Below are 11,235 nucleotides of genomic sequence, written 5' to 3'. Positions count from 1 at the left end.
CCTAGTACTTGGTGAAATTATTCCAAACCAAAATATAGGTGAATTCTACATAACATATACTATCAGTGGACATCTCCACCTAAAAATACAATATCTTGCCCTTAGTCTTTGGTGGGCCAGACCAAGTCAGGAGACAATCCTACCTCTAGTACTTAGGGGATCAAGCCAAGCTAGCATACATCTAAGTATGAAAGCCTAAAATCACATGTGTATAAATCAATCATCACTAACCAGGATCATCATAATACCAACCAAGCAACTTCTAAGCTATATCCATATCCCAATCCAGATATGGTATACCAGGTTGAGCATGCTCTAGGTCTAAACCATATTGCAGATCATAACCAGAATCTTAGAATCAAATCCAAAATACCAAAAGAATCAAACTAGTTTTCATTTAAAACAGGCAACAATGTCAAAAGGTTTAAGTAAATCAAATCATTTTTGAAGAATTTTCAAATTCATTTTTCGGAATCCAGCAATATCAAGTATGTAAAACCAAGTGCTTTTCAAATAACTTTCAAAACTATAACTTAAAACAAATATTTTAAAATCTCTTCAAATCTCAAAGCCATAATATTTTATAGATAAAAGCTTCGCTTTGAGATAACATGTACCTTTGAAATCCATTTTTTCTAAAAAGATAAGTAAGAAACATTACAAAACCTTTTCCAAAGCTTTAAGTACCAATTTCATTGCATGCAAAACGTGCCATATGCAATATGATATAAGTAAAATCCTAATCAAGTTTCCTAAATCCAAAAGAACTCTCCATAATTAGCATTGTATCAAAAATACTTTAATGAACTATGCCACCATAATGCCACTTAATTTCAAAAGAGAATTAAATCAAAGCATCCAACCATCCCCAAGCATATGCCAAAATGCAATACGCTTAAATAAAAGCTCCATTTACAAGTCATGGAGTGAAATATATTCAATGCATGATATAAACCATATATATGTAAAAGTAATAATAGGGTTTCAAGAAAATAATTCCACTAAAAACGGAATGCCCTAAAGCTTAATACACAAATAGTCCACTTTCCCAATCTTTTTTATGTGACCTTTTCTCTCTAAAACAAACAAATTCCATGTCATCATAAGCTCAAGGACAAAATATTTGGATTCAAATACTATAAATCCACTTCAAACCAAATTCCGACAACACTAACAAACCTCTAAATAAAGCATTGATCAAACATATACAATTGATTTCAAGAATATTTGATGCTACCTTGAAAATAGTTTCTCCTCCTACCAAACTTTCCATTAAAAGAAAAGGAATACTTTACAAATTAAATTCAAAGCAACATCACAAATCCTAACAAATTCCAACAAACCACCCCCTTAATTGGAACTAATATCGAAACCAAGTGATGTGAATCCGCCCAACTCGCTAGGGTGCCGACCTGATACGGATGAAGACCGTACCGATCACTAGGACTCAAGCTAAGAGTTTTAGGGACAACCTTGCTGCGTTTATCTAGGGGGTAATTCATTCTCAAGAGGGCTTGTCCATATCTGAAGATCCAATACCTGTTTTAGGCATACAAGTGGTGGAAGCCGATATGGACCCGGATAGCAGTTTTGGTGCATTTATGGATTCCGGGCAACGGGAAATGGGATCCAATCTTCTTGAATTCACTTGATATCACTAAGAATTCATGGGAACTGGTCAAGGCCGAAGCTAAGCTGGTCATTTAAGTGGTGTGCGCATGAGAGAGAAATTGGTCGGGTTTTGTTGTATTTTCTGCTGGCTTTACTGTATTTTGCTGAGTTGGCTTTTTCTTATTTCTCCAAGCAAAGGCAACGTGTGGGAATTCATGATCAGTCTATTTGGCATCCTACAAAGCATATGAAATCTGATTTGAGCCTAAATTGGTCAAAGATTGATCAAAGTCAACTTAGTCAAAAAGATAGTATTTTAGTTTTCTAATTTGGTTTCTACTTTTTGTTTTAGGAAATTATCTTTACTTTTTGGTTTTTATTTATTTATTTTCTGGACGAATAAGTTTAGGAAAGTTATTATTTTATTATTTTGATTGTAAATTAATTAATTTCTAATTCAAATAAAGGAATTAATTAATCCAAGTTAGTTTAGGAAAGGAGAGAGAAAATTCGGCCATGCTTAGTTTCCCAATACTATTAGCCGGTTTTTCCTTTACCTTTTAGGGTTTTATTTTGTTTTCTTTTAGCCTATAAAAATGCTTTTTTTTTTTAGGAAGACCATTAATAATATTCAAAATTTATTTTGTGAGATTGAATTTCTCTTTATTCCTTTGAACACCTAAAACACCATTAGTGAGTGAGTGTTTTAGTTTGACTTATCAATAGGAAACCCATCACCTATTGTTGCGTCTTCGATATACCAAGATTTCTAATCACAGGTTGATTATGGGTTAAGGTGACCATTAGAACTTGAACATAAATAGATCTGGACTAATATAATACGGGTTTAGGCACAGGTCGTCCTAGGTTCGTATCACCAAGCACATATAATCAATTCCAAACCCGCAAGCATGCTTCTAGCAAACAACTCAAATCTAAATCTAAACTTTCACTATAATCATTTCAAAGTTCCTTATAATTCCACCGCACAACTTAACATGCCTAAAAGAAAAAAATACCGTAGTGTTTTATCTACTCTGAAGCAAGGCATAACACTCGAGGTGCTAAGGCATAGGCATTTCAAGATTTTAAAATATAATATTTTGAAAAATATAGTATATCACTAACTATCAGATTTTGAAAAATAAATATATTTTAGTATTAATACGATAATATTTTTTTGGTCATTTATAGTAATATCGCCTTATAATTATAATAAATCCCCCTCGATGTCTCAAACACATGACCTCCTAGGTCGAAGTGTAAGGGGCTTATTAACTGAGCCCACCTCACTTGATGTATTAATATGATAATTAAAAATGCAAAATACGTAAACTGGTTATCTAAAATTTAAAATTAATAAATAAAATAATAAAGATAATGATCAAACCCCATTTTATCTTTCTTCACCAAAAAAACAAGAAATGAAAAAACCATCTATCTTTCGGATGGATAAAAATCATTAATATGGTAAGTTCTAAACATGTCCAAGGAAAATTGAGAATTCCAATCTCAAAATAGAAACTATCAAATCTCAAGAAAACTAAGGTTAATCTTGGGTTTTTTTACACTACACTGCAGATAAAGTTTAACTAGGGTTAATCTTGGCTCGCTTTCTAGTTTTTTAAGGCATGAACTGTAAAAGAGTGAAAAGAGGAAGAGAAGTAACAAGTAAACCTATAAAGCTTAGTGTTTAACTGGTTCAGGATCTGAATGAGACAATGATTCAAGTGTGATTAACCGCATGGTTTTGCTTGGCTAATAACATTGCTTCTCATTGTCATCTCCTCCTACTAAGTTCTCGCACTGCTCATTTAACAAAATTATTGCATTTTAGACTCATATTTCAACTTTAATAATGTAACGACCCACTTGTCTACAGTTTACTAAATACTACAATACTATTTCCAATCTCCAATATAACATAAATAATACAAGTCCAAAGATAAAAACCATTACAAATTATCTTCAAAATACATTAAAGAAAAAAAAAGAAAAAAGAGAAGAGTTCAAAAAGTCCTAAATCCATCTTAACTTCAATTTTCAATCTAGAACCTCACTTCTAAACTCAGCCACCCAACCAGTCTTCAACTAAAAATCCTATAGAAATATTGAGAATGGAGGAGTGAGTACAGGCACTCAGTAATTGGGTTTAATCACTCATACCAAACACCTAGTCCTACAACATCAAAATAATATACCAATATATATATATAAACACAACATATATTGCAATACAAATGCTACAAGTTTAGATTTCGGTAAAATAGTAAAATCCTAACTACTTAGCATACAACACATACAAAGAACAGAATAGTATATGTTGTACAGGTACTCAATAAGTGGGTTTTAATCACTCATACAAAAATACATAGTTCTACAATACCAAAATTATATTACAACATATATATATATAAACACAACATCATATGCAATGCACATGCTACAAGTTTAGGGTTTTTGTAAAATAGTAAAATTTTAACTACTTAGCATACAACATACAAAGAACAAAACAGCATATGTTTGGCCTCAATGAATTATTTATCTAATACACATGCCAAGAAAGAATTAGGACATGGTAGGGAGAAAACTTGCCACTGCACATATAAAAACGATTTCAAAATATGTGAGTGTGCAAATTACAAACAACAACTCAACTATTCGACAGAGATACTCGACACTAAGTAGGAGGAAACCATAATCATAATCAACATTATCACAATATCATGAAAATAATCATAATCAACATGCCATAGTCACTAACTTCGGCCTTTAGTGACCCAACCAAATCTAAATGTCAAACTGTTCATCTCCAAGCAATGATCAACACCACTGCCATAGAACAACTCCACTTATCTCCCCAAGTGGTCAAGCCATGGCCACAAGACATTCCTTGTGAAGGTAATAGTAAGTTTAGATATCATAAACAAATCCATATAACATTACTCAAATCATAATCAATCATAATCAAAACATAACCAGTCATATCTATATCCACATGTTAACAATATTTTGATAAGGTTCAAAAGTCTATTTAAAAATCAATTTTCAAAATCAAGTCAATGAACTTTACAAAATCCACTTAGAAATCACTTTTCATAAAACGAGCTCATATCATACGCTCAATGCATACTTACGCAAGATACAATATGCTTATATCAATTCTATGTCTTTACATGCATATAAAATATATCCAAAGTGACCTTTCCAAAGCAATAATAATATTAATAATATAAACTGTAAATTAGAAAGTGTATATGGAAACTATACATGTCACATATATGCTATGTTTATGATGCATGAGTGAAACAATTTAACATATACACCAATTCGGAAAATAAATAAAGTTTAATGAAAATCCCACTCACAATATAGTCCTCACAACTTTAGCTTAGGTATGATCCTCCATTCTAGTCTCAGTCAAACTACCAATTGTCCATAACTGAAAACCATAAATTGGTTAATATTCAGTTCAAAAGTTCAAATCAATTCTCTAATTATTCTAAATCACCATCAAAATAGGCCATAATCCATAATCAACTCTCAATCTCCACAATTTTACAAACCAAGTTTAATAACAGAAATCCAATTTCCACAATTCACAATCAAATTCACAAGTTTGTACAACATTCCAATTCATCTACACTATTAAATTAAATAAAAGTCCAATAAATTGTTTGATAATTCACTGCATCGTCAAGTATCTAACAATAATACTAATTAGTCCTTATAACCAAAATAAACTTAATCTCGTGAATTAAATATCAAAGTCCAATTGAAAGACCAAATAAAATAAACTTGTCAAATCCACTTAACTTCCAATTCAAGAAAAATCATTTTCTTAACCTCATTGTTAATTTTCAAAAGTATTTAGAAAATTTAAGAGATCAAACTTAACCTTATTTAAAAAAAAAAAAAAAAAAGAATCAACTATCCGAAAGTCTCCCAAGATTTTAAGAAATTCAACTAAACCACAAATATAATAGATTAAGTTCCCAAAAATCTTCTAGTATTCAAATTAAAATTAAACTCAACTTTTAAAACACAAAGATCAATATTTTCCAAAAGGTTTTCCAAACTTTAGCAATTTACTCTACCTCAAGATGCATAGGAAAATTTCAATTCCTTCATAAATTAATCAAACCCGAAACCATACAAAACAATTCCTTTTAATATTATCAAAAACCATTCGGCCAACTTAACCCCAAATTCAATTTCATTTCTTAAAATTCAAACAATTCAAAAAAAATAATAATCTTAGCCTCAAAATATGAATATATAAGTTTGGTCTGAATTCCGTAAACATAACCTCAAAAGTAGTAAATTCAAGTCCACATACAATATCAAACCAAAATTAATATTTACAAGACCACTTGTCTTCCAAAATCCAATAAAGGTTAAACTTGACCTCAACAACTTATTTGCCCATAGTCTTCCAAAAATTTAGATCACTTCTACTTAACCTCAAATTTCCACAAAACCTAAAATTCTTAAAACATAATCCTTCTAAAATAAGTTAAATTCCATTAAATCTAAGGATTAAACTTTGAGATAATCCAACATATAATTCTCAACCTAAAATAGTTTTAAAAACACTTTCCTAAAGTCATCCAATAATTTAAAGGAATAAAACTTAACCTCAAATATATTAATCATCAAAATTTTGTAAGTCCATTTTGTTATCTTCAATAAATGCAAGCATCAAAATTCTATTAACACCAAAATAATCTTTGATAAATTTCAAAACATAAATATCAACAACAAAAACTTGCATGCATGTTAGAGACCAAAAACATAACCTCAAAATAATCACCAGAATTGCAGTCCATACAACAATTTAACATGCTAAACTAAAATCATCGATATTCCAAAGATCTAAACCCACAGCATCAAAGGAATTTTAACCACCAAAAATTCAATCCAAACTTCAACAATAACAATAAATTAGAATCTAACTTAAATAAATATCAATAAATCCAAAATTAACTTCAATAAGCTACAAGAATTAAAGATCCATATCATGCATGTAAGATAAAAACATTGAACCGCTTTAAAATCTGGGATGCATGGCATGTAGCCAACAAGAACTAAAGGTCGAAGCACAATATTATCATGCAACTTCAAAATTTCAAGAATCCATCTTCATCAATTTAACAAATATGTAAACAAACATGAAATCCAAGTCATTCATCTCTTGACCTTTAAAGATCCTCCAGATGCAACACCATAACTTTGTTTAAAACACAGATACTCATAATAAAAATTAAAACCAAGTTAAAATCAAAGACAAAAATTGGAAAAATTTGTCAAGAACATACGATCAAGTCTCTCGGGTTTTGTAGAAAAAGAAGAAAAAAAATAGTAATTTGAAAGCTAACAATTCTTTCACATGTAACATAAGATCTTGGTTAAATATTTAAATACCCAAAAAAGGTTTAAATCCAAACCAAAATTTAAACAAATCAAAAGAAAAAAAAAATTGTTAAGAAGATAAATATAGCTCTTGGTTTTCAAAAGAGAAAAGAATTGGAAATATCTTTATCTAAAATAAACAAAATGAAAAGCGAATGATGGTTTCTTGGCCGTGGGTTATAAGAAAAAGAAAGGAAATGGAATTAAAAACAAGAAGTTCCTAATGATGCTCTTGGTTTTTGCTAAAAAAAATTACAAAGAAGAAAAAAAAAAAAAAGAGAAATGAGAAAAAGAGGGTGTTAATGGTGTTGGTTACGGTGGAGGAAAGAAAGAATGGGAAAATGGTTCCCAAGAGTGTGTGAAAAAACCACTCCTAAGGACTTTTTCTGACAATCGAAGTGGTCTCACCTAGAGAAGCTCTTTTGAATTCTCTATCGAAAGTTTAGTAAAACTTCTCCCATAGTTTGGATAAGACCAATAGAACAAATAAAATGTCATAAATATTTTTAGTAAAATTCTCCCAAAGTTATCAATATAAACATCAAGGTTCCCAAACCCAAGACCCAAGAGAGAAAGAGAAAGATAATATAAGAGTCATACATATTAGATAAATCCACCAAAGCAGTCTAAAGAGTACAATGATCAAATGCAAATTTATCAAGGTGCTCAATGTAATTTATATAGTAAAGATGGCAGAAGAAAGACTACAAAATATCATCAAAGTTAAAGGAAAATAACTATTCATCATCAGTGGGATAATATACATCATTAAAATTAAAAGAAAAAACTATACATCATCAGTGGGATAATATACGAACAATGAAGATGCTTGGATATGATGTGTTAACCAGTCAGCCAAGACCTAGGGCAAACAATTAAAAACCAAAACTATAAGATGAGCTCAGAAAGTGAACAAGTAAAATATTAAGAAAATAAATATTATTCTACAAAATTCCCTATTTTAACAAATAGTTTTCATAAAACCCATAATTATTCCCAAAAAATAACAGTTCTTATAATTCATAAGATAAAGAAAATATTATCTAGAATGTCCATAATTTTATAACTAAAAAACACATTTATAATTCATAATTCGTATAATATCAATAACAATATATATTGTCTCCCGATGTACCATGTAATGTCCATGTGTATCATAAGCATTACTATAACCTATTGTACGACCACACCTAGCATCCTAGTATGTCGCCGTCTACTGGGGGAGGGGGAAATTATTAATATGGCCCTCGACATCCCAAAGGCATCATAGATTAGGAGTTCCCATTCCACCTTAAAAATTACATGGTCAAGCAAAGGATGGTCAATGAGGCACGTGCAACCTTAATCAATCAAATCACTATAGTACACAATAATCCATAAATCAATATTCAACTAACATCCAACATATAAACTATATTATAATTATTCAATATTATCCATAATCATCATAATAAAATATTCCCACAAGTACCAACACATATTTTTATATAGTCATATACTGAAAATATATTTATGCTAAACCAATCATTTTAGTATATCTGGAAAAGATAATCAGATAATACCTTCACAGCATATTATTAAAGCATATGATTTAAATAATTCCAACAATAATCAAGCATATAATTTCCAAAATCATTTTCAAAAATAAAAATTCACTTATAGATTAAATCTTAAACCAGGACCTCTGTTGGGTCTCTTCCAATACCAATCTTTGTGCCTAAAATAATTAAAGAAAAAAAAAATTTCAAAGCTCCCAAGAGTTAAATCTAAGACAATGGTGTATACCAATGTCCCAAAATAACTTTTACAACTCTCTAATTACCAAAATTGGTCAATAAGGAGTCCAATTATACTACGAGCCTTTAATACCTCCCAAAATTAGTATTTATCACCCTAAAACCAATTTTATGAACTTGAATCTTCCATTTGGTCCTAATAATATTTGGGAAAATAATTCCAACACCAATTTGATTCTAGATTGTCCACTTTCAGTTTAATTTTATTAGGTATTTACCAAAACTGAGTCATAGTAGTAATTACTCAAAACTCAATTATAAAAAGCAATATATATATCAATGGAAAGCAAGTAAAGTGGGTAACACAACAATATGCTCACCTCGATCAGTGCTGATCGGAACCTCACATGAAAGGTTTAGTCAAATTTCCCATTAGTAAATCTCACAAACCATAGAGAATTTAAGCAAATGAAGTTAAAAACAACTAAGGGGTTCCAAATTAGTGGGAAAGGACCACCCTCAAGGCCAAACTTGGATTGGAAAAATGCTGACCGAAGTTCAACTATGGCTGGTGGATCTCACGCGAAATCGATGAAGAAGGTTGCTGTCATTCAATGTAAGTAAAGGAGGAAAATGGGTCTCTTTGGGCATGAAAGGAAGAAACTTTTTTTTTTTTTAAATGATGAATAGTAACATATAAATAATAAAATAATATAATAACTTTAAAATAATAAAAAATAATAATATGAAATAATATTTTAATTTAATAACACATATATACATACTAACTGGTTTAAATGTTGAATTATTCAAATAAATAATTTAATTAATTAATTAATTAAAAGCAATAATAATAATAAAATAAGACAATAGTTAATCATGTAGGACCCAATTGGTAGATAGCCATAACTTAAATCAAGTATGTCGCCAGTCTATGAACTCCTGTCAATAGGCCCTACACAATTATATAAGAATAAAAGCTAAATTTCATATTTAAAGAAAAAGTCAAATTTAGTCCCATTTGAAAGTTTAATTTGGTCAAACTTGGTCAACCATGGTCAAGCAACTCAAAATTTCAAATCCTGGATGTCTTCTTAAGACTAGTCATTATAACTTACTCCTTTATGAAAATTTCATCCTCAAAAATTTGTACCTTTTTATTAAATCATGTAAGAATGCTGACTTTGCATGGTCCTTTTGTTCGCAATTTATCATAGCAATCATTTTATGAGAATCCACCAAAATTTTCATTAATAGAAACTACCTATCAGGGAGATCTTACTCAATCCAATAAAACTCACATTTGGAGAGCTATAATGCCACAAAGCAAAACCACTAAGTACTCAATTTTCAACTTTAAAAGAATAGCTATTTAAAGTTCTCCAAAATAATCAATCTCTCAAATACCATAACTAAAATGCAGAACAACTTTAAATATCTTTGTAAATAAATGAAAGATTATGGCAAGGTTTATCTAAAGAGAATAAGGGTTTAAAGCTATTGAAAATAGAAGTGTTTTGGAGTGCTCAGCCTTTATGCTTTTACATAAGGTGTTGAATTTTCCAACAAGGCCGGTATGGATATTTCTATTATTTTCAAAGGAAAAAATAAGGTGTTTTGCCAAAATCAAATTTCATTCATTTATTATAATGTTACACACAAAGAATGGAGAGAGCACCAAAGAAGAAGATAATTTTATTATCTGGCAAACAATTGAAAAGACAAAGAAAAAAAAGACCCAACTAACTTTGTAAAAATAAAAACAAATGCAGAGCTTGGCAAGTACATGCAGAATTTACCACAAACAAATTGTGACTCTCTAAGATATATGGAAACACCATAGCCTTTACATACTTAGAGTTTGGATCTTATTGGTCCTATCCATTCAATAATTGAAAATACGAATCCTTATAGCAATAAAATATTTTACAAAGTGGGTTGAAGTGATATCATTATGGAAAGCCATAGGAGCAACCATATCAAATTTTATATGAGAATATATAGTGAGTAAATATGGCATTTCTTACAAGATGGTAAGTGATAAGACCATTTTTGTTAACAAGCAAACGACTACCATGATGGATCACTGTGAAATTAAACACATGCATTCTGCATCGTCCTTTCTTTAAAAGATAGATAGCTTGTGGCTACAAATAAGACATTAATCAAAATTCTTAATAAGATGGCATATGAGTACATTAGAGGCAAGGGCCATCACTCACTAGATTTATAAGCATATGAGATTTCAGTCTGGATGATGGTTGATTTCTAATCATATATGATACGAACATAGGTCGATTCACGTCTAAACCCATATTATATTAGTCCGGAAGTGAAAAATTAAGTTCAAGTTCTTATGTCACCTCAACCTCTAATCAACATATGACTAAAAACCTTGGCATATGATGAAAATGTCACAATAGGTGATGGATGTCCTATTGATAAGTCAAACTAAAACACTTACTCTCTAATGGTG

Source organism: Ziziphus jujuba, chromosome 4 (genome assembly GCF_031755915.1).
Source record: "Ziziphus jujuba cultivar Dongzao chromosome 4, ASM3175591v1".
In the NCBI taxonomy this organism is placed as follows: domain Eukaryota; kingdom Viridiplantae; phylum Streptophyta; class Magnoliopsida; order Rosales; family Rhamnaceae; genus Ziziphus; species Ziziphus jujuba.
The sequence above is the reverse complement of the archived record's forward strand: the minus strand, read 5'-3'. Positions refer to the sequence as shown.